Here is a 25,390-nt window from a genome sequence, read left to right as displayed (position 1 = left end):
CTCCCCCCCCGGCCGCGGGCGAGGGGTCCGCAGGCGGCCGCGGCTCCGCTCCGCCCCGCGGGGTGAGCGGCGGCGCCGGGCCCGGGCTGGCACGGAGCGGCGGGGAGCGGCGGGCGGCTCCCCCCGCCTCTGGAGCTCGCAGCTCGGTGAAGTACGTGGCTTGTGAAGTGTTTTGAGATGGGGCCTTCACCCGCCGTGCCGCCGCGGTAGCGCAGCAGCCGCGGGGAGCGCGGCGCTGGCCCGGGCAAACCCGGAGCGGTGCGGGAGCGAGAGGGAACCGGGGACTGGCTCCTCCGCAGTTCAGTGAACGGCACGGGTCTGAGGCTTTGCCCCAGCCTGCTTCGGAAAACCCGGGCGTGTTACAGAGCATACGGTCATTTTGCATATGAATTGTGATATTCAATCGACAAGACGTTAGGTATTGGCTGAGTGTATCAGCTGGAAGTGACTCAAACTCCTTTTTGCCATACTTGGAGAAAGAAAAGTGACGGGACCAGACTCTCAGTGAGTCCTGACCCACCAGTTCCTACTTTTTGCAACAGCACTCGGGTTAAGTAGATAAACACTGAATTCAAGAATACTACTGTTTTTCAGGTTCCCGAAAGTTTAGCCTGCTTCAGGATGAGGAAAAACAATTAACTTCACAGAACAGAGATCTTTGGAACCAACAATGGGGAAAGAGTATGAAAGCTGACCGCAATCTCCCCAGTAAGGTTATGTATGGATTTCTGTGATCAAATGGCCTCTCTCTCAGGTGTGGAAACCGTCCGTAAAAGATCTCTGGCATTTCAGTGAGAAAACAGTGGTTTAAAATGTATCTTGAATCAGAGGTACTTCATTTTTTCCAAAGTAGAGTCTCAGTTCTCTTAAGGGTTGTTTTTTGGTTTTTGTTTTTTTTTTTTTTTCCTTTGTAACAGGTAACGTTCTACTTGATTTAAATCTCTTGCAGAATAAATAGGAAGCGGGCCAGTGTGTCTGGGAAAAGTCTATTCACCTCCCTCTCTACAGAATTTTACTGTCTGCCTTTGAGGCAAACTTTTCAGCTTTGAGAAATCTGGAGTATATTCAGTCATAGGAAGTCTAATGAAGTGTGAAAGGAAGTTGGTTTTTTGTTGTCTCTCCTTAATGTTAACACATTTATTAATCATTATGCCCATTTCCTCTATATTAGCATTGGGTTGTTTGGTGTCATTAGCCACATACAGTGACAAGGTGACTGCTCTGCCTGTGGAATCAGACATACCCAATAATCTTCGCCTATGAAGTGCATTTGTATTTCTTTTAAAAGTACAGTCCAAAAGAATAAATCTGATATATTTTTTTTAATGGATAAACTATCTTGCAAAAGCAGTTTCTTGAAAAATAATTCCCTGGATTATTTTCTTGTAAAAAGTGCAATACTTTAGGTTCCCCACATATCAAAGAGAGAAAACTTGATAGATCTGCCATATAATGTTAAGTTACTCAAAAGAATTACTATCAGCAATTCCACTGAATGTTTTCCATCTCCAAACGTCCCTTTAGTCTCAACAAAATTTATTTGTGCAAGATGGTAATGTATTTGGAACACCTCTGATGGAAAAAGGGGGGATTGATATTTGATGTGTAGCTGACCACAAAATATCAAGTCTTATTAGGTATCATTTTTTGCAAGTAAAGGCAATTACTGTTATAGTATCTAGCTATTGCTCTTTTCTAGATTCTCTCAGATGGAAAACGAGCAGTTCACAATCACCACGGAGATCTAGGTAACATTTGAAACTTTCTCTACATTCATGCATTAAAAGAGAATAAACGAGAGCCTAATTGCCATTTTTTTCCTATAAGTTTCTCGCTGCCTTCCTTTGCTTAATCTGACTGTACTGAGTTTTTTTTGTCTTTCATCCTTTTCTTATACTTGCTGCACTTTCATTCTTTTTCCTTGAGATTCTCCATGCTGTTATTTCACTGTACACTTCCATATTTTTACTTCTCTATTTAGTTGCCTGAATCCAACAGCTACTTTAACGTGACATTACCGATTGCTGCAGCATCTTCTCTTTCCTATATTTCAACCTTAGCTTTCTTAGAGGGTGGTTGTTTCCATTTCCTTTTTGGTGCTTCAGAATCAGAAAACTTGAAGAGGCTCCTCCAGTTAACTAGTCTATCATCATGACCAGGCAAAAAGTCTTTAATATAAATGTAACTACAGTGCACCCACTGATTTTTAAATTTTCAGAGTGAAAATCTTCCACATACCACAGAAGATTGTCTTCAGACCTGTCCTGTACAAATGTTTACTTACAGAAGGACGTTTTTCTTTGCTTTTCAATGCACATTTTCAGTTAATTAAATTCATCTAGTATTCCCTGTAATGGAAGCTTTATATTAGGTAGAATCAGAAAGGCGGTAGAGGCTCCAAAAGATCCAGTAGCCTTAGGGATTTTTAAGGAGCACCTTATCTCTGGCAAATGCTTCTCTTGGAGGCTGTAGGGGACACTATCTAAGCCTCTAGCAAAGGATTAGAGAAAACAAAGACATGCTGGAATTAGTGATCTGGAAGGGAGAACGTGGCTTGTTCCCTAAGTCTTATCAACTCCTGAAGGTGTTGCCAGCAAATGCTCTACACCTGGAAACAAACAGGCCAGAGGCAGAAGGAATGAGGACTCCACTATTTGTCAATCGATGCTGCTCTTCACCAGCCTTGCTAACATAAATCCATTTACGTATTGATACTAATTTAAGAAAGTTCCACCAGTCTTTTTTTGGTTATTGAGATCTGTATAATTAAAATCTGTGAATATATATAACCTATAAATATGACCAGGGTTCAAGGATATCAAAAATATCAAATGATAAGGAAGGATATTATTTGGAATGGCAATGTTACGTTTGGATTGTCACTGAACTAGAAATGGTGTCCTTGGCCAGGACTAAGCTGCTGGATTTAAAAGCAGCCAGAGACTGTTAGGTAACAACATAAAAGTCAACTGGGACCTCAGATGTTTAGACCTACTCCCCGGATGATTCCTAACTTGCTTTCTGCTATTATCCAGACCCCTGTACATCTATATTCTTGAGATGTTCAGTAACAGAATAAACTTAAGACTAGGGAAAAATACAGACTTTAAAACTTTCAGGCAGAAGAACTCACTAGGACAGTGGAGGATGGGAATAGATGTCTTTGGGGTCACAGAGGTAGGAGCATAACAGCTCACTGGTTAACAATTCTTCAGGTTCTTCAAATCAATAAACTACAGGAACTTAATCAAAGGAGCAACTGCTCTGCCCTAAGTCCTTGAAGCCTGAAAATGCAGGCTTCGAGTCTCCCTCTATCCTGGTTCTTTGTTATTAACGGTAAAAAGGCCAGGATAGCTGCCTGTGACATGGTAGGGGAAATCAGAAAGGCTGTGAAGGCCTGTGAAGGGGTAAAGAGAGATCCGTTGTGTCTGCACTGGATAAATATTATGATAGGACCTTATGCAGAACTTAAGCTTTCAAACAACACAAATCATTAAATGGAGCAATTCATCAGAGGAGCTTGGAGAGCTCCTGATTTGGACCAAACAGGGCACTAGACCTTCCTCAGAACTTCTGTATCAAAGAACCGTTTCAGAATTTTGATCATAATAAATTCAACACCCGTGCAGAAGTAAAAAGCCTAAATAAATGTACCATAGCAACAGTGAGTGTAAAAATCAAGGAATTTTGTTAAAAGCAAATTAAAAGGAAGTGCCAAAGGGGAAAATGACCTGTATTAGAATTTCTGAGTAAGTATCTATCATTTATCAAAAGCCAATAAGAGGACCTCCAAAAGACTGGCAGAGCTCTACATGAGAATAAAGGATACTATTAAAAACAAAAAGGCAGTCTTAAAAAAATTGTGTTCAGATGAGGAAAACAGAAAATACCAAAACCTCTGGCAAGCTAAATGTAAAACTGTAAAAGGCAGGCCAAAAGCGTTTGAAGGAAAATGTTGGTAATAGTATAAAACTTTATTGTAAAACCCCTTCCAAACACATCAGAAGCAGGAAGCCTGCTGTTGTAGACTTTTCAGTGCCAATAAATGATCATGATTTAAAGACGGAAGGATTCAACATAGGTAAGGATAGAAAAAAATGTTTGTTTCTGTAATAGATACTATGAGAGATTCCAACAGGGGAGCCCTTTATACCACACAAACCTATGAGAGTTTTTGGAGAGGTATGTGGAAACACTGAGCTCAGATAAGATTCCTGTATTTCAGAAAAACTTCTTAACAGTTCTTCACTAAAGCTTTTTAAAGAAATTAAGCTGCCTTGCAATAAGAGGAAAGGATCAGTACATAGCTAATAACTGATTTCAGAGAGGAAAAAGGTAGAAATAAATAATCCATTTCTGCCCCAGAGGGAGGTTTCTGCTAGAATCTCACAGGGATATATGTTGGGTCCATTACTGTTTATATACTCTTTATAAATAATAGAGATAATAAGATGACCAAGTTTGCCAGTAGTACAAAATTATGTAGGATAATAATATAAAACCAAAACAAAACACTAAAACTGGAGAACACTAAAACTGGAAAACAAGACAGATGAAAAGGAAAATTAATGTTAAGCAAAAACTTCTATGAGAGGAAAAATGTATAGAAAACTTCATCTTAAGCATAAATGGCTAAATGAGATGCGAACCTCATGAAGTTCAACAAGGCCAAGTGCAAGGTCCTGCCCATGGGTCAGGGCAATCCCAAGCACAGATACAGGCTGGGTGATGAGAGGATTGAGAGCAGCCCTGCAGAGAAGGACTTGGGGGTAGTAGTGGATGGAAAAGTGACTGTGAGCCAGTGATGTGCGCTCACAGCCCAGAAAGCCAACCGCGTCCTGGGCTGCATCAAGAGCAGTGTGGCCAGCAGGTCGAGGGAGGGGGTTCTCCCCCTTCTGCTCCGCTCTGGGAAGACCCCCCTGCAGTGCTGGGGCCAGCTCGGGGGCCCCCAACAGCAGAAGGACACAGAGCTGCTTGAGCGGGGCCAGAGGAGGCCACGAAGATGCTGGGGGGGCTAGAGGAGCTCCCCTGGGGGGCCGGGCTGAGAGAGTTGGGGGGGTTCAGCCTGGAGAAGAGACAGCTCCGGGGAGACCTTCCAGGGGCCTTCCTGTACTTAAAGGGGGCTCCAGGAAAGGTGGGGAGGGACTCCTTATGAGGGAGTGTAGGGATAGGATGAAGGTTGACAGTTTTAAACTGAAAGAGGGTAGATTTAGATTATATGTAAGGATTCTTCCCTGTGAGGGTGCTGAGGTGCTGGCCCAGGGTGCCCAGAGCAGCTGTGGCTGCCCCCTCCCTGGCAGGGTTCCAGGCCAGGTTGGACGGGGCTGGGAGCACCCTGGGCTGGGGGAAGGTGTCCCTGCCCGTGGCAGGGGGGTTGGAACTAGATGATCTTTAAGGTCCCTTCCAACCCAAACCATTCTGTGATTCTATGAGATGAATGAAAGAAGATAGAAAATGGATATGTCAACTTATGAAAGGCATAGAGAAGATATTATTGTAATTGTTATTGCTTTATTGGTTAATATTGATAAAAGAATAATTATTCCTTATCTCTCATAGTGAATGTATTAGATGCCATAAAATGAAATTAGCTGGCATAAGTTTTAAATGCAACAAATGAAAGCACTTTTCTATATGGTGACTACTTAAACTGTGCAGATGAAAAGTATGAGTGGATTAAAAAATTTCACAGAAAAGACCATAAATAACCATTTAAACTATAAATGAAAAAATTACAGGTATGACCGCCAGCTTCAAATCTTTTTAGTTTTGAGACAACAAATACTGAGGAATGGGATTGCTTTATACATTTTTTAAGAGGTGATTTTGTTCACCTCTTACAAAGATGAACTGTGTTCTAATGAAAATGGAGGTATTCTTTTTCATATAAATATTGACGTTTTTAAACATTAAGGAGATTGACTGTGCAATTGCATATTCAGACCAGGGCTTCTAAACCTGAAGGCTATCAGCTCAGTTTCAAGCAACAGCAGAAACCCCTAAACTGTTAGGAATATTGCTGTGCGGGAAGGTGCAGCTACATAGAAAAGTGTGAGAATATTGAGCTTAAGGAGCCTAAAACCACGGCAAAATTTCACTAAGAACTAATCAATACAGTGTTGTCGGTGAAGGAGTAGCTAACTGTGGCAATTTTATGCCACCACTAATAATTCTTAAAAAACCTGATTGTTCTAGATTTTTAATTCAGTATTTTGAAACAGAAATATTTTGTCCTTCTTTCATTTAGGTTCCCAAAAACATTATTAATACAATGTACTGTTTCTGATTCCTCTGTAATTTTTATTGTCATGTGCAGAAAACTTTCGCCATTTCTGAAAACCAGAGTATAGACACCAAAAGTGGGAGTAAACTGAAAATTACGTCTACTTCCAGACTGAAAACTGCCAAAATTAAATCTAAAAGACATTCATCCATACAAAGACCACTGAAATGACACAAAATAAGGCGTAGGTCTAGGATATTCGAAGGTAGAAAGAGGATTTTCCCCAGTTGTCCCTGGTGAGCAGAGTGAGCATACCGAGGCCTGGCAGGAAGTCTGAAAGGCACCGTTTGGATAGGAATTATTATGGTTAATAATCATGACTCGGAACTTTTGTGATTTCTGGAGCGGCAGTCAGGATCCGGCACCAAAGTGGCACCCCGGAGCGGTTGGCGGTTTCTGTCGCAGGCGCACACGCCGGGCAGAAGGTGGTTGTGGTTTTGGTGCGCTGCCCGTGCCAGCAGATCTCGCCGCCTCCCTCCCGGCGCGAGGCCGACGCAGCAGTGCCCGTCCCGGGGGCACCGCGGTGGCGGTGAGCTGGCAGTCAGCGCGGGTGGTACACGCTCCTGCCACGCTGCCGACCATGGGACTTTTGGGATACAGTCATCAGCCTGCAACCAGGGGTCTGTTTCTAAACCTGAATGTTTTGGTTGGCAAGGCAACGCCTGATGGTACAATTAGCCTCTTAATTTTCTTCTTAAAAATTGTGATTAAATACAAGTCCCCTGCACAATACCTTTTCCTAATATTTGGTGCTATATACATGATCACAGTAAAATATGTTTCTCTTTTTCGAAGTTTTCCTTTGCTCTATCACACTATTTCCACGTATTACCATAATACATGTATTTTTCTTTAAATGAAGGAAGAAAATATTTGTGTGTTTACTGTAGTTATCACACTAAGACCAACGTAGCTTGCTCACTGGTAATGAAGAAAAACAAAGTTTGGTGCAGGATAATTGACCACAGGCTGATCTCAGTACAGGACAGGATATTCTGCCCATCCAGAGTCTCACTCCACTGCAGCTAGATGAGCAGGTTTCAGGTTTTTTACACCCTGGTCCATCCACATCTTCCCTCAGTATGTCCTAGCGTTCCCCATGGTCCTTGGCGGCGGGCCTACTCTCCCTCATTTTAGAAACTGGTAATAGACTACCCAGCTAGCAAGTTCGAATGCAGTTTAGAGATATTTGTACCATGCTTGAGTTACACATGACAGCAATGACTCTGTTCAAGAACCCAGCAACAGACATAATTGTCTGTATTATATCTTACCTCAGTTGTTCCTATTTAACAAATATTTATCGTAAAACCTTATACATCAAGGTAATGTTCTTCTCATTTTTTTTTTTTTTTTTGCTAGGTTGTTTTCTATGTCTATTTGAAGGTGCAATCCAGTTTGAATATTACAACTTTCTTGGTCTTCATAACTCTGTGACAATGAGCCTCCAATCAGTGACTGGAAAGTATTCCCTTTATACATTTTTTTAATTTTCCATCTTGTAAGTTAATTGATTACCTTACTATGAATGCCAGAATCTAATACTAGTACATTTTTCCAATGGTGGAAATTACCTAACTTGTGCTTGGCAATGAGGTTCTTTTACAGAAGAACGGGAACATACTCATATAACAGAAAGTCTTACAGAAGTGGGTGAGCCTTTCAGCTTCCAAATAATGGTTCTGTCTGTTTGTCCAAGGCAGTAGTGTTTACGATATGACACAGGATTAGAAACTGCCTTCAACTCTATAAACGTGTACTTGCCAATAAAACCTATAAACTGTATATTTGGTGTCACTGAGGTCCAGATTCTTAGCTAGTGTAAGTCGGTGTAGCTGCTCTGACTTCAGTGGAGTCATGCTGATTTACACAGCTGAAGACCTGGGCCTTCGCTGTTGGATCTGGGAGTTTTAACCAAAAAAAGAGAAAATTTGGTTAAGTTTGTCTTCTCCTTCAGTAAGTCATGGCTGCCAGAAATTGTGTTATGCTTGAGTCATTGTTACGATAAAATTACAAAACAAAAATTCAGTAAGCTATTAAAGAAAATCCATGGCTGTTACATTTTAAGTCAAATAAAATAAATATCCATGTTGATGGATCCACATGCAGAATCACATTAGCTTCAGTGGTGTCTAAGAAATGAAGTAGTGGTGTCTAAAATGTTTACTGAAACCTTAACCATAATTTTTATTTCCCCTTCCCACCTGGCTAAATCCCTGGATAGATCAGATGCTGCAGTGTTGAATCCCTGAGGAATACATAGAAGCAATTTGTAATTTTTACATAGTAACACAGGTAAAATTTAGAAGAAAGTTTGTCAAACATATTGGGATTTTCCAGTGGAAAGTGATAGGTAAGATAAAAGCATTTCTTGGCTATTTAGCGCACAAATAAATCACAAAGCCACAGACCTTGGGGAGATGCATATTCAAATGTATTATGTTATCCACTGTATCACACCTGGTGATTCAGCTGGACAGCTATTCAAACTGCACAGTTCAGATCTTCTTACCTGGATTCAACAAAATGTACACCTTTGTAGAAAGGCAGCCTGAGGTTCATGATTACTCAAACACCATTTACTGTTTACATTTAGTCCTGGTACAAGACACAAAGGTATATACGTTACATGTAGGGTCTGCCCAGAGACCAACATAAGTCTTTGCAAATGTTCTGAATTCCACTGTTACTCGATAAATTTCGTTCAATAGTTTTATTCAGTCTTTCCATATAAGCTTGACCAAGTTTCCTCATCTGTTGTTCCAGCCTTTCAGCTAGAAGTAAAATGAAGATAATACAGCGTTCATTCTCCTAGCATCCTTTCTCTTAGCTTGTGTCACAGCTGGTTAGAGTGCAACTCTTCCAAACAAGAATTGTCTCTCACCATGTCTTTGCACGTTGCCTGGTATAATGGAGCCTATGCCTGTGCTGCAGTGCAAATGAATAATAATTTATGATGATGTTGGAAGAGTGTTGACAGAAACAGAGCTAATGGCACTAGCAGGGAATAACTGCACTTATAGTAAAAATAACAATTGTCGGTCACAAACAGCACTTAATTTCCAGTGTTTAATCTTTATTAGCTGGAACTCCCAATACAAAGAACATGATTTTCAGTGGCAATTTTGGTAGAATAAGGATTGCAGAATTTTTCTGATTTCAGCAGACTTTGGAGCCAGCTTTAGAGAAAAAAAATCCACAGAACAAGTGAAATAAATATTGTTGGCATTTTACAATAAAATGGGAGTGCATTTTATAGGTGGCTAGCAGCTTGTAATTACCCTTAGTAAAACTAATCCTTTCCCTGTGCTTATTAAAATGTTTCATGTATCAGCAAGCCATGAAAAGGGCTCACCACCAATCTCTTAACTTGCACTAAAACTGAGAAACGTCCACTTGAGTCATAGTTCCCAGTGCCAGTCCTGTTTCTCTGCCTGCTATTGGAATTCAAAGCCTCTGAGGGGATTAAAACTAACACATTAGTTCCTAATTAAATCCAAAAGGGATGTGAAATGTAACCAAATAACTTTATAGTATTTATTGGGAATATGGTCTCAGGAGGATAAGGAAGGAGCAATGGCTTTCAATTAATGATTTTCCTTCTTCTAACACACAGAAAATGTCTGCAGTGTTCTTTTGACCCCTTTTAATTTCTTCAGGGGGAGCATTTGACTCTTCAAGCTTCCTCCTGCAAATGTATTTTTAAAAGTTGCTGCAGGTTTGTAATAATTTAGTAGGATAAAGAAGTACAGTCATTACTATTGCAGTCCTTTTTTCTTCAATTAGTATTTCTAATCACATTAGACATGTTTTCAGTATCCAGAGAGGATGCCTGATCCCTACAGCTATCGTGAACCATTAACTTTAATTAAAATTTACAAGTCTAATGTTGTTACATCTGCTAAAAGCATTAACTGCCATGTTAATTACCAAAATGTTAATGTTGCGTTAAAATATGAATGTTCCCTTTTGACAGTTCATCTGTGGTTTAATTATTTATTTTTGGTATAATATCTCCTAAAAAAAAAAAAAAAAAGAAAAAGGCATAAAAGCTTAAATGCTGACTGAAATAATGAGACATAATGGGAAAACTTAATCTAAATAGAAAACTTAATACTTTATAATATCAATTGTTAGCAGAAACTCATTTGTATTCTTTGCTGCATCTAAAATAAATACGTGGTGCTTGTGTCTTGGCTAAGATGTAGTTTATAATTGCAGCGGATTCTTCTGGTATTACTTTGTAGGGATATCTAATCTGTGGGACACAGTTCTTCAATCCCCATAGCTGAGCACTGTCATTGTTTTGACCCTACAGTAGAAACTTCCCCCAAAAGAAGATTGCAGGACTTCACATCAAAAACTTCTATTGAATTTCTGAAGGTTTCCCCATATAACTCATTACAAGATAGATATAAAAAAGGAGATGCCTAGAACTCAGTCCTGAAGTTACCATACTCCCTGTCTCAAGAGTACAGGATCAAAGTGTAAGACTTTTTAAATCGATACAATTAGCAACAGGTATAGCAGGGTATTTGCAGTAATTCATATAAAGAAAACAGAAGTCTCTGGTTAAACTAAAGCTGTCAGCTGATATATTTCATGGTAAGAATACTCCCATGTCATACTATTCTTAAAGATATTGTTGTTGAAATTAATAAATGAGAAGGTTCTGATAAACCAATGTTAAATATAGTTGTTACATGTTTCTCTCACATTGAATAATTATTTTAATGGCTGAAGTTAACAGTCTGCCTAGTAATTTCTTAATGTGATTGTAAATAGGTACTGTTAGATTTTATGCCATAATCTATTTTTTTTTTTAATTTACATGAGGAAACCTTAATTTTGCCTGTAGATCTTCTATGTCACATGTCAGATGCACATTCCTCACTCTGGTGAATATTGGAAGTATGCAGCTGTTTCGTGGCAAGTGCATAATTGGTTTTGTAGGGTGGAGGAAAATGTATTTGTAGAGATAAGTCCAATTCACAAATGTAGACAATGTATTAGATTTATTTTTAAATTCTACAAGTCACAGTGTCCAGGATAAAACATTTCAAATTACTGATCAAATCTTATTTTAGCACTTCTAAAGAAACTAGATCTATAAGTTCCTTCTCATGATCTGAAAATGACAAATTCACATAGACTGCTGCAAGTTGTCAGTGGACTGTCAGCTAACAGGACACCATGTATAGCATAATACCTCTTGGTTCACCACAGCTTGCCCTTTTCTGATGTCCAGATTTTCTCTCAGCTATATGGTGGAATTAGGTAGTTCCACTCAGAAAACATAGGTTTTCATATAAAATATTTAGAGCTCCCTTTCTTAGAGGTAGGGGTTGTACCATTCTAATTGAATTTTCCTAGCAGCAAAGTTGCATTCAGTTGTCTTTTCAAGTTAACATTGTAGGAAAATGCTGCAATAAAGAATCATTTGTCTTCCACAGAGTTTGAAGGACTTGTCTCCATATCCACTTGCAGAGCTTTTAATAAAGGACCATTGAATGAACTGGTCTGAAGCAGAGAAAAGCTCTGCAGTCTTCCAGACCTTCAGAACCCAAGTTGGTCTGAGAGTTCATGGAATCTATCACCAATCCTCTCTGAAAAAAAAAAAAAAAAAAAAAAAAAAAAAAAAAAAAAAACCCACACAAAATGCAAACAACCAGGAAAAAACAAAACAAAACAAAACACAGAAACCTTTCAAGCTCAGACAGTGTAAAACCCAAGCTATGGCTGGTTATGTTCTTGTAGGTTTGAGCCATACTGAATTCACATGCAGTAGGACTAGTGCTAAGACTTACTCTGGCGTGCTCTGATCCCAAGGCTTTTTGAAACACTACTGCAATCAGAAAATATTTCCATTTAAAAATAATAGCTGCTATTATTTTGAAGAATGTAGCAAGTTGCTAAGAAAACGTTTTCTAATAGTCTGCCAGAAGGCAACCTATCTCCTGGGCTTTGTTTGCTTGTATAGATTTCATTGCCTGCAGCAATATTACTTAAAGTCAAGTTTATAGAAACTTTTGTCTCTCTTGAGGAGATGAATACTTTCCAAAGCTCATTATTTATTTGGGAATATTCAAGCACCCTCGAAAAGACAAGGAAATAGTTCAAATGATTCATTTGCACTTAATCTGATATTAACTTTTGTGTTGCAGAGCTCTAATTTACTTAACTTCTTGCCAAGTTCTGCATTACCACTAGTCTTGGAGCATGGAATTCACCCCTCTTTTGGAGTCTTCCAGTTCCTACAGCATGGGAAACTAACTTAACTCCTTTTTTCCTGAGGAAAAACAGAAACACGTTTTTTAGTTGGTTCTTGTGGCTTAACTGTCATAAAGCAGAGCGGAGAGTACTATACTGCTACTGAGACCCACAGACAGGCAAGAAGCCTCCCTTTTCATTTCTGCAGTTATCATCTTTTATTTTGTGAAATGTAAATTAACCCCACAATACCATGCCCACAGAGTAGCTCCAGCAAAAATGTTGCCTTTCTCAGTCATTCTGATTAAGGGAATGCAGGATCTTATTCAAGGATAAAGTATTAAGGAAACAACAGCACGCCTGTGTTCAACAGGTTCTGATTTGTCACCGAATGTACACAAAAGCATGAAAATAATTTGTGTTTAACAGCAATGTCTGCCTTAAAATTTGCATATCTTCCTTCTCTGCCTACTTTTAAATCTTTTTTTCATAGTGCATATACTACTGAATTGGAACTTGAAAAGATTTCTCCTATGTACTTCACCAAGCTTTTGGGTGGAGGATGCTTGTCTGAATACACTGTAATAGCTGGCAATCAGCCTCATACTCCATCCATTGAAAAACTATGTTATTGAACTGTAAAATAGTGGAGTCATTATTAATAGTTAATTAAAAGGCCAATGTAAGGGCATGATTTTATGATATCTTTCAAATATGTTCACAACAGTTTTTCTCAGAACATCAAAAGGCAGGCTGCACAGTTTTGCTGTGCAGAACTTTTTGACAAGAGTTACTAAAAAAGAAGTGAGAGACTCAACTTCGACAGTAAACCTTTTTTTGACCTTTTTTGTGAATATATTTACGTTCTTGAATGAATATAGTGAAAAGCACTGCAGTCTTAGAATTACAGTGGAGTTCTTAGCATCCCTCTGCAGGTTCACTGTTGCCCATACCTGATTCTGTCCACATGGGAACTCCGGTGTGTGGATATGTAAGACCATACCAAGCATCAAGGATCTGATTTTTATGGGACTACACTATTCACATAGTTTAATTTGGACACATGATTTATGTACCTCCCAGAACAATACAGGTTTCTGATTCGTTTTATGTATGCATCTGTATTTGTGTATGTAATTAGCATATCAGAAATAAATACAGTAAAATTGTTGTATCAGGTCAAGGAATACTGAAAACAAAACTTGAGATTTCAAAAGTAAAATCTTGGATCATTAAAACTAATGGAAATTTTCATTTTTTTCTCTGTGACCAGGATTTCCTTTCAAAGACTGAATTTCCATCTAACATCATGCTTTTTGCCCTAATTACTTATTCTTCTGCAATTACCTGAAATAATGTTCTAGCAGTGGAACAAACACTGCTTACTTGACATTTAGCAGACATCTTCCATCCATCATGTTTCAGATCTGAAGCTTATGCAATTCTTTTGTAATTCTGGACTCTTGAAAAAACATAACATCAACTGTGTAAGACGGTGCTTTATTGTTTAGAAAACAAATCTTTTAGACTTTGTTCTCCATTTCACATCCTAAATACTGAAATCTTTATAATATCTCCTCATCTGCTCTAAACGTCAGAGCCTCTCAAGGCTAATACGTGGGAGTAATTTTACCTTTTTTCTGTAGTCTCACTGAGGAGCTGTATTAATCACTCTTCTGTAAGTATCTTGTACCCAGCATACTCAAAAATACCCTTGAGTAGCTCAAGGCTTCTTGTGAGCTATTTCATTCTCAGAATCTGTAAATTTTGAGATATTTTAAGATTAATGCCTTATTTTTTCTTGAGTGTACATTTACATTATTTTTATAACTTCCTATGTAGGTAATTATATGGTTACATACTGTTACATACTATATACCTAGTTTTCAGAGTTCGCAGAACAAATGCCCATACAAGGACTTCTGTTAAGTACAGATATATTACAGTTACTACAAGATCTGAAAGCAACCCAGCGCCCTGTTTTAAAACTGAACATTGTACCATATATTTTGCCATGTATGGAAATACCTGCAGCAAGGTGACAATGTAAACAAATGTGTTATGGAAACAGCAGTCAGGTACAAATAATTTATATATACAGTTCATACACAATTTTTGTAAAATGATACAGTGGAATTTATTGATCAGTTTGAAACTGGGTGCTAGTTTGCTATCTGCAAGCTGAACCTGCAAGTTAAGTGGCTCCTATTATTTACTAATGACAGGTTTAATGTAGCATGATGCTGCTACACCTGCAGTCTTGTTAGATAAGCCTACACATATAAATTTATTAAAAATAAAATACTTGTTTTTAGAACATGCATGCAAAAATATGAACATAAATACTATTATTAAATATTCTAATTAAGTATCTAGAAATGCACCATTCTTTTTTCTATAAACTTTACCACATGGATGGACAAACACATTCAAGACCCATCCCTTGTGCCTTATGTTGCTTTTATCTAACCAATCTCCTCCATCTCTCTGATTTGTTCTTTTAACCATGTCTTATGCAATGGAAAACAGGAATCTCTGGTGGGGTTTCTTTTGTGAGTGAAAAATGGAATGTACAGTTTTGTTACTGATGCTTTCACGAACTGCTGCTTCATCTGGCATGATACTACAGCTAAAACTGACTTTGGAGGCTTCCGGGATGGCTCTCCCAAAGAAAAAAAAAAAATTTAGTAAATTAAATTAGTAAAATATTACTTTAAATATCTGGACTAATCCTTAATTAAACAAACATCAAATAACAGAATTCCAGAGAAATCAAACAAGGTACATTACTTTGCCCAGAAAAGACTTTTCTATTTTCAGTGTTTCACACAAGTGAGAACAAGGAGTCATACATCCAGAAAAAAAAAATTGCACTTGTTCAGTTGTTTCTTCTTATGAAAACATGACTTAGAATTAGCATTATTGTTGTTGTATTCTTTTCTATATGTATTTATTTCCATATCATTAATTTCTAATGGTGGCCAGACTGCCAGACTGAAAATATGCCTACCTTTTAATTCCTACTGAAAACAGGCAGTATGTAGGGAAACATATGGGTAGGATTTTTTATTTAACCAATAAATTTAACAGAAGACACCCAGTTTCCTAGTGCTACATTTTGCAAAAGTTAAGGTATGCAGGTAATTCAATAGCAACATTAAAAGTGTGGAGAAACCATCCTCATATTCAGCTTTTAGGTATTCTGCAAGAATAGAATGAGAGGGACATGGTTTTGGACTGAAAATCTGATAATCCTAAATAGGTCTTGATTGTCAGTGAAAAGGATAGTCAGCAGAGCCTCTAATAAAGTAACGCGGTTTTATAGAAGCATGGGATACAGAAAATGTTTTGTTCCCTCTAATACTCTTAATGTTTCCTTTTCATAAAAACTTGTTTGCTGCTTATATTCCTCACAAGAACATACATTATAACTTTGTTTTGTTGAAACTTTACATATGCTTAATAAAAAGGGGATAAACCTCAGTAGTGTTGAATGGAAGGTGATAAACCTCAGGAATAACAAAGACTTCTGGTATGAGCTGGAACTTTATTGGAAAAATTTGAGGAGGAGAAGGACATCTATCTGCTTCTTGCCTACAGAATGACAATGACCAACAAAATATGATGCAATGCAAAGATGTTCAAAGCAGTGATAGGATACATTAGGAGCTGTGTTAACAATATTCAGAGGTGTTAACAATAACATTTTACAAAGCTAATACAATCTCAGGTGGACTATTTCAAGCCATTTCTTGTCATCCATTTTCAAGGAAGAGTCACGTTGAACCAGATTAAGAGATTAATTACTAACTTTATTAAATATTATTTTATTGGAGTATCGTAATTTTTGTCTTCAGGTAAAAAAAAAAAAACCTTAAAAAGAGACAGGGAAATGGGAAAAGACTCCCCCAGTTTAGTTTAGCAGGCCAGCAACAGAACCGGAATGAAAAGTGGTCTATTTGAACCCTATACCAGTCACCTTAGAGTCAGTAAAAATGGCCCTTCATAGTTGTAGGCTTTCCTTGCAACGTATGTCAGAATTCATAGAAAAAAATCACTTAATCGAGAGGATGATACTAAAGACAAAAAAAATATTGAGAGGGTCTAGGACCAGAAGTAGTTATTAAATCAGCTACCTTAACCTATATAACGAAGCAAAGCAGACCAAGTTGCTTCCTTTAGGACTGCTGCCTCCAAACCCCCCGCTCCAGTCCTCTTGAACCCCTGCCACTGCCTTAATAAATTCCAGAGACCACTGGGACCACAGTTTGGAAACACTTCAGCAGATGAACCAATTTCTGAAAACTGAAACCTTTGTTTCAAAAACACATTCAGTACAAGCTGACTCACAGAAGGCCTTTCTGGACTCAGTCCAAGCAGAGAAAACTTGGAGAGAGAAAAAGATTGTTTTAGTGATCAGGATACAAATAAACAAAACCTGTATGAAACATTGGTATGCATCTGCACAGATATGAGAAAAAAAAAATTAGCATTCATTCAAAGCTTCTTCTGCTTTCTGACAGGTAATAATGATTGTTAATGGGACTGACATTTCCACTGTACAATCAAAACATATTCTTCAAAACCTATTGCATAATTAACATTACTTACACACAATTCACATCAAATAACATCAAATTAGAAAGACTTATTGAGCTAGAGAACAGCATCCTGAAAAGCATCTTGTCCAGGTGTTAAAAGTGAGCCCTGAAAACATACCCAAGGCCATGCTGGGTTACTTCTCTGTCACAGGAGCCCTCATTGTATTCTGCCATTGCTAATAGTAAAAGCTTGCACACACAAATACACGACTTTCAAGGACTCATTTCCTTTCTGTACATTTTCCCAACAAGAACAATAATTGATTAGCCATACAGAAGGCAGGTTGGCACATCTGGTAATCCATATGAAATGGCAGGAGAGACAGCCGGAGAGGCAGGAGCAAGGTTCATGTCTTTAACCACCTGATTAGTGGGATGGTATTGCCTGAGTAGCCTAAAATTAGGTAAAACAATAAAGGAGTTAAAATTCTTAATTTCATTATATCCTTATTAAATCAGATACTTGATGCAAATTCTATTTACCCTCTAAATAAGCTTCTCACTCATTTTCTAGAACAGAGCCTAATCTATGCACACATGTTTTCAGAAGCACTGCACTTACTGCGTATAAACATTTCAGCTGCGTCCTGATTGCAGGCCAGAGGAGAGGCTGACACAGAGTTAACCACGGGGCCTCTGCTGAACTAGAGACATGGAGGCCTGCAACCCCTTCCCAGTGAAATGGTAAGGCAAAAATCCTAATGATTTTTAATGCGGAGCTCAGCAATGAGCTGGGAGGTGCCTTCCAAAACCAGAGTTTCTACAGTTGGGAGGAACCTTGGAGACAGTAGCCCAATCATTTGTTGTTCTTTGCAGATTCTAAGAAGGAACTTGACATATCTTTTGGGTTTGTGGTGGGAGAAGGAGGGGGAAGGAAGGTTGTTATCAAATAGTTGTTAGAGGCATGATAAATAAAAGGTGTAGATAAAAAAAAAAAAAAAAAAAAAAAAAAAGAACGTTTTTCTACAGACTTTGATGTTTCCAAACATTGATTGTGAATTAAACAAGAAAAAAATAAAGCAAGCTGAAAATGTGCTGTCAGGACTTTTATAACACCAAGCTTTTTTATGATTTTTTAATGCTCTAATGACAGATATATGAAAATGAGTGCAAAATGCACAGAAGAAAGAAAATAAAACCTCACTGTAGCATTTGCATAGACAAAGAGGAAAGTATAATTTCCTAGAACTGACGAGAGCATAAGCATGGAGTAACTTTCAGGAGAATTATTTTTGCAAAACACCAGTGTGTTTCACATGCTTCAGTTTCTAATATGTCATTGTTAAATCAAAGAGGTTTGGGGGTTTTTTTCAGGGATGTAGAAGAGTAGAGAAATGTGAAGCAAATGGTAACACTACCAGTAAGGCTTTTAAAAAAATAAACTAACTTGCTTATATTATTCCTCTGGATCAGCCCAACAGATAAATTAGCCTACAGATTTCTAGCACAGTACGTGTGGATGTACAAAATATGGTAATTAAATCTTGTATGAAAGTTTATATAAAAGTGTAATTATATCTGACATTTCAGTTTATCACTTTTTGAGGATTTATGCAGGAGATAGGTGGTACACAAGTCATATCTTCTTACTGAATCGGAGCAGGACTAAATTTCTCTCCACTTAGTCTTTGCTTCCTCTTCTTATTTTGCATACCAAACATTAAATAGCTGAAGCTAAATTTTAGGAAAATTGCGTACTTATGCATTTTTAGAGTGGAGGGCTTGTCTACAGGATGCTATTCCAGACTACATATAGTGGATTAATCCATGCATGGATCACTCAAGTACAGAGACACATTATTCTGTGTTAGGAAAGAATTTAGAATTTTGGTTATTTAAAATATTGCATTTATATCACATAGAAATGGATTTGAATATGTTTTTATTTGGACATCTGCATTTCAGCTGCAATTGAATGCTGAAATTAATGTCACTTTTGAAAATATATAATATTGCACTAATCTTCACATATATTAAATGGTTCTAAATTGTAAGTTTAATGTCTTGCTAGCAGTTAATCCAACATATTGTTTCTGGCTATCATTTATCCATACAGTGTTATAGGCGTCATAGTAAAAACAAAAATATAGTATTCAAAGAAATAAGAATTAAATTTCTGTGGAAGCAATTTGATTTCATTGAGTAAAATTGCAGAGTGGCTTAAATTAGCAAGGTACCACACCACAACACCAGTTCCTAAAAGCAGTCATCAATGATAGTCAATCAAGCTACTGAGTTTTCATTTGGAGTAAATTCATTTTTGCCTCCAAATCATGTATTCTGTGTCAGAGTACTTCTCTGCCATATTTCTCACATTTGAGGTTTATATGGCTCCAATATCCCACTATATTTTACTTCTTTTATTGAGTTGTACCACATCCTAGATATTTTGGGCACTTACATACATAGAAATATAAAATTACATTCTGTGGTCTACAGCAGCAAACTTGCAGTTCTACAGGGGAGTGGAAATACTTTAATCAGTCAAGATGTGGGGTTTTTTAAGAAATTAAAAGTATTTAAGTTAGTGCAAAAATTCAGCTAAAAGCATGCAAAGATTAGAGGTTAATGAGACTAGATCAAGAAAATGTTATTTTAAAGAGCGTTAAAAAGAGACCCAGGACCCGATTTCCACAGTTTAGCCACTATTGTTTCAGATGAGTTACAGTATTTGACCACAAGCATCCTCTTATCCTATAGGAAAGAGGCAATTCAAGTAGCATCTCTCCCAAAGAAATAGAGAAAACTGAAGTCAAACTACTTTGCTAAAAGCAGGCACAGACACTTTCAGGGACAATACATAGCAATGTTTTAAGTCAGAGTAACCTTACAGAGTGGCCCAGCCAAAATTCTGCAGAAACATGGTTACTGGACTACCTTGCAAGATTTCTGAAAAGTTCAGATACCCTGTTGTCCCAAGAAGAAATATTCCATTCACCTGAGCTCAGGCGGCCTCTGGCAGAAATCTGAAAGTAGCTCATAAACACATTGCTAGCCTCCATCTCCTGAAAAGTAGGAGGAAGGAGTAGAAGTAGCCAGAGTATATCATGAGTGTATTGCTCAAATGTTTCTAAAGTTAGAATTATATATTGAAATGATAGGAAATAAATTAGCAATAAGGCAGAAACTTAGGGAAAAAGGTTCATTCTGCCAAAGAGAGGAACAAATGAAACCAACTTCCTTAATATTGATTCCTGAGTTTTAAACTTTTAAGGAAAAAAATCCTGAAATCTTTGTCCTAAACTTACCTTCCTCAAAACTATCATTTGGAATGTTATATCCAAAAGACCTTTTAAAACCTTGAGTAATTTTGATTTTTACTTCTTGTGAAATCCACTCTTACATCCCTGTCAGTACTCCAGTCTACCTGAAAAACCTTGGTGTGACAGCCCTACCATAACAGTCGCTTCATAACATGACTGGGTATTTCCAAAGTGACTGAAGAGGCTAGAATGTAGTCTAGCCCAGATGGAAGCTAGCACGGTGACACCAAAGATTAACTTGGCCCAGTTTTTTCCAGTTTCATCTGCGTTCTCTTGTATTTGCACTTTAACATGAAAATAATTTCAAGGGAGAAATATCCTATAGTATACCTGTTGGTTGCCAAGACCATAATTCTGAGAATTCTGTAATGAAAAGGAAATTGAGATCAATTCAAGAAGCAGTTTCTTATGGTAACTTTTATAGGTTTCAGTGCAGTAAAAAACAGCTTGGAAGCACTTAAAATCCATCTTTAAATTACATGCTGCATCTTTCCTTCCATGGCATTTCTCCTGCTTTGGGATGACTGGATAGATGTTCCAATGGAAGTTTGTTACACATCTTACTGCCGACAAGAGTCCCCTCGCAGTAAAGATTAGTCCTGTCTCCCCGAACCCCTATAAGTTTTTGTGATCAATGTCACTATCCACACTCTTCACCATGAATTATGTAAACTGACACCTTTCTCTTCTCCTATTTCCTTCTTTGGGAGGGGAACATTATACCACCCTGGGTCAAAACCTAGACTTCCTTCCAGGAACCCTTTTTCAAAACTCCCCACAGATTCCCAGAAGTGAGAATACAGGCAGGCTGGAATATAGTGCACAGATTTTCAAGAAAGGTTTAAGAAAGCTGCATCAGTACTGGAATCAGCAAAGTATTTATTGCAGGTTAATTCACCCGGTTTCTCAAAGAGCACTGGAAAGATTTAGTAGTTAATTATGTGTCGAGGCAGCACGCCCAGGGCACTGCACTGTGACAGGAGACAGAAGGACCCGTTCTGTGCTCTGTAGCTGATCTGCTTCCTAACCATGAGCCACTTTGCCTGCCTCTCCTCCCCCTGTGAATCTGTCTTGCTCATTAAGAGTGTAAGGTTTTTTCGGCAGGGAATGTTTTTCATCACAGGTAAAATCCTTGATGTGTTGCAGTCAACAGTAAAACTCCAAGCTCTAAGCATTCCAAGTTTTAATTCTATGCATTCATAAACTGTTCAGCACAGTGAGGGTCCTACTTCAGTTTCTAGGCGGCATACTGCAAACAAATTATAGTTATAAACCATCTTTTAAATTATAATTTTAAAGCAAAGCAATAGAATCTTTCATAGCAAGGAGGGTATCTTTTTTTATCCAAGTATTTGATTAAATCTCAAACCTTCCTTAGAGAGGAAAGCTATTTGTTAATCATAAAAGAAATACATGAAAAATAGCCAATTTTTTTCCTTATCCCTGACTAGATACACTTCAGATAGAACAACCTCCTATGTTGGAACCCAGACAATGTGAGGCTTTTGGAAGAGGGAGGAGAGACAAAAAGGGGAAAGGTTAGGAAAAAGGGAAAAATAAAAGCAGACCACAGGTTTGAAAGACATTTGAAGAGTTTGGAATTGCTTTGAATACACGAGTCTGAGCTGTTGAGGTATGACAAATTTGGGCTTTGTTTTAAACTGGTGTAACAGTAAGTGCTGTTTCTGAGAATGCTTTTAATATTTCAACTTAAAGATATCCTTTAGGATGACATATTGCAAACATGCTTTCTATTTTGTTTTCAATTTTTCTTTGTTGTTGGAGTTGCAATGTAAATATGCACCATATTTTCCTCTGCATCTTCCTCATTATATTCATTCTAAAATCTTCTCTATGAAGAATCTTCCTCCTAGCACCATAGCATAGGGGAATATATGTCAGTAGCCTGCCACTGTTGAGTTTGACAATTAAAATATTCTTAGTAGTTGAACTATACAAAGGCGGAAATTGTAAAGGTAGGCAGCAACATCTGAAACTCACCTGCAGACATCGAAGATGACTTCCTGAGCAGGCCACTGCAAAGTATGAAATAAGCAGACAATCTGCAGGGGTGGGGGCAGAGGGGAATAACTCCCATGTATGACAAAAGCAAAGGAAAAAATGCACATTTGTTGCTACGAAGAGGAATTTCCTACTTTTATTCCTGTCTTGCTTCACCGTGGCTCTGGTTCCTTCCATTCAAGCCTTTCCTTTTCCCCCTTTACTTAACATGAGAATTAAGAAACTCAGGATTTCTTTAACAACCTATTGCTCCATTTCACTCAACAGTCACTGCTGTCCATTTCAACAGGCTCAGTACCATGATACATGCTTCCAGGAAAGTTTTGCTTTCCTTATTTTTCATGAGTTCACTGTTCATTCATTCAGTCAGCACCAACCTGTGCTGTCCTATTTGAAATCCAAGGATGAATTAATGATTACTACATAAGCAGGTTGATGGCTACCACAAGCAAAAAACAGAAGAGTGCTCCCTAAGAAAGGAAACTTACATTATGTTGTTACGACATGTTTTCTAAATCATGCCTTTTAGACTGCAATATTCTTCAATAGTTATTATGTTACTATAGCAACTATGAGTACTTGCTGTGGACCACTGTGCAAGGGACTGTGCAGAACAGAAATTGTCCTCGCTGTAAATTCAAAAAAATTCTAAGAGGGGGATACAGATGCTTGGAAGAAAAAGTACAGATTATTGATCCGCAAAATAATATGTGATATCAATGTATCAGCAGACTCATAACTGGCAAATTTATTGTAGATATCACAGTAAAGGAGAGGTTTGAGGGAGGATGGAGCCTAAGGGCACAAAAGTGATTGTTTGAATATGGTGTCTGAACATGCATGTCAGGTTGTCAGAAGGCAGGATATGCCACTTTCAGTAATGAATAGGACTGATAGGATTCAACACTTTCCTAAAATTGCTGGCTAGTACTGAAAAAAAATGTTACTCCTGTTAAAATTTACCATCAGTTGTGGGTTTTTTCAATTTCATGCTTTAAGACAAAACTTTGTATCACCATGACCAAAAATTATATCAAAGAATTATTCTACCATATACCTTATACTTTGTATATATTAGACATTACATTGACTTTAGGTGTTGAAATTAGGTGTGTTATTTTTGTACTAGAGCACTTGTCATCTCTTTCCTGAATTTTAATTTGACTACAAAAAATCTGTCATTAAATTTTTAAACATGCTTAGATTATTAAATTTTGAAACAAAGCAAGAAGTGAATTAAGTGCTAGGGGGAAAAAAAAAAAAAAAACCAAACAAAAAAACCCACATTAACTCAATCTGTCAGAATCAGAATTGTCAAATGCATCACTAAACAGCACTGGGTTTGCTATTTTCCTGTTTGCCTTTAATACCTTCTTTGAATAATGTTCATCTACATTTTCTGCTTTGTTTTTCTAAGAGAACCAAACTCATCATTTTTTCTTGAATTTATGGGCACAAAACAAATCTTATTGTTCAGGTATGGTATAGGCAGAGGGGGGTTCTCAACATCCCACTAGTAAATACAGCAGATGACAATGCGTCACTTTTCCGATGCTGAAATACATTTTGGATACTTTTTTCTGTATTTTCTGGCACGATTCTACTACTATGTAGAGAGTAACCACACTCTCAGTTTTCTGAACGTTGTATTATAATAACCACTTTACCAATTCGTAAGAATTGATGCTATTTTTAGTATCTGAGTTCTGGAAGGTAAATGAGGTTTGCATTGAACAGATATGTTTGCAAACAAACGTCTTAAGCAGTTCTTCGGTTTGGTCAAGATTCCTGTTTTAAATTTTTTCTGAAGATTAAGGAAGCTAATCACCCACTACTAGTGGGTAATACATTTTTAGTTATAAAATCATTGGTTACACACATAATGTGGTGGGATTTTTTGTTGTAGTTGGGTTGGAGGTTTTTTTTTTTCCAAATATGAACATTTCAAGTATTGAAAGCACAAAGTTTTATCTAGATTTTGATTGTTGTCATATTTGAGCAACTGTTCAGATGTGCCAGTCAGTCTTTCTGATGAAAATTGGCCGCATTCTCCCACAGTTGTCATGTATTTATCATACTGAATCCAGCTAGAAAAAACATCAATTTGGAACCGCTCTTTTAGGAGATATGAGAATCCATAGTAGCAATGTCATTTGCAACATCAGAATAAGACTGGTTTTGTATTCAAATGTAAATATTAATATTTCAAAAGGAACAAGAAAGGCAAAGTAGTTTTTTATGGAAAATTAGCCCATTCATGAGTGCAGTGACACAACACAGACTGAGCTGCAAAATAGATCAGATAGGATTTAGATCCTTCAACAGCTTCCACATACCTTCCATCAAATCACAGTCGATAGATACAGTTTTCATGAACTGCCTTACATTCTTCCAATACATTATCTAGCAAAAAGGCATAAATAGAAGTCTATGATAAAGAATTACAGTCCAGAACAGTTTCTATATTCACTAATTCAATTTTTAAAGTAGAAGTTACTGCTAAAAGTCTTCCCAGTATTTGTCCTCTCAAATACCCATCCTCCCAATCAATGTGTATAGAAAACAGACAATTCTGTAAGCTGTTCATTCTTCCAGCACTTAAGGAAGATTCGTTTGGTTTTGCTAATAAGAAAAATCATGTATTTAAGAAATTGAATAGATAAGTTGACACAGGAATAAGACAAAATATAATTATCTCAAACCAGAGGATACACTGAATCATTTAAGAACTCTGGAGCAAAATTTGTTTCTTGGCAAACTGCTTAAGCATATTTCTACAACAGTGATTTGTCTTTTTTCTTTCCCTGGCACTTCAAGATGTGGATGGTAGATTTCTAGCATTTTTAAGTGTCTGTTTGTTGTGTTCCTTCATCATCACAATATGCACACTACGTGTGAAATACTTGCTTATACCATTTTCCTTCCATTTCTTTAATTGAAACGGTTCTTCACTGCAAGGTATTCTAATAATCCATTCTCACACCTATTCTGTGCATTATTCTACCCACTCT

General features: G+C 37.5%; 1 long non-coding RNA gene across 2 annotated transcripts; it reads left to right on the top strand.

Moving 5' to 3' along the window:
* Positions 1 to 27: 27 nt before the first annotated feature.
* LOC116963525 lies at positions 28 to 10,484 on the top strand. Of its 2 annotated transcripts, none has more exons than XR_004408254.2 (4): positions 28 to 151; positions 595 to 754; positions 1,700 to 1,748; positions 7,646 to 10,484. It is a non-coding gene; the product is annotated as an uncharacterized LOC116963525 (long non-coding RNA). The 2 variants fall into 2 exon arrangements; XR_004408255.2 differs by lacking the exon at positions 28 to 151 and adding an exon at positions 152 to 504.
* The last annotated feature ends 14,906 nt before the right edge of the window (positions 10,485 to 25,390 follow it).

Source organism: Tyto alba, unplaced genomic scaffold, assembly GCF_018691265.1.
Source record: "Tyto alba isolate M040663 unplaced genomic scaffold, T.alba_DEE_v4.0 Super-Scaffold_1000006, whole genome shotgun sequence".
In the NCBI taxonomy this organism is placed as follows: Eukaryota; Metazoa; Chordata; class Aves; order Strigiformes; family Tytonidae; genus Tyto; species Tyto alba.
The sequence above is the reverse complement of the archived record's forward strand: the minus strand, read 5'-3'. Positions and strand labels throughout refer to the sequence as shown.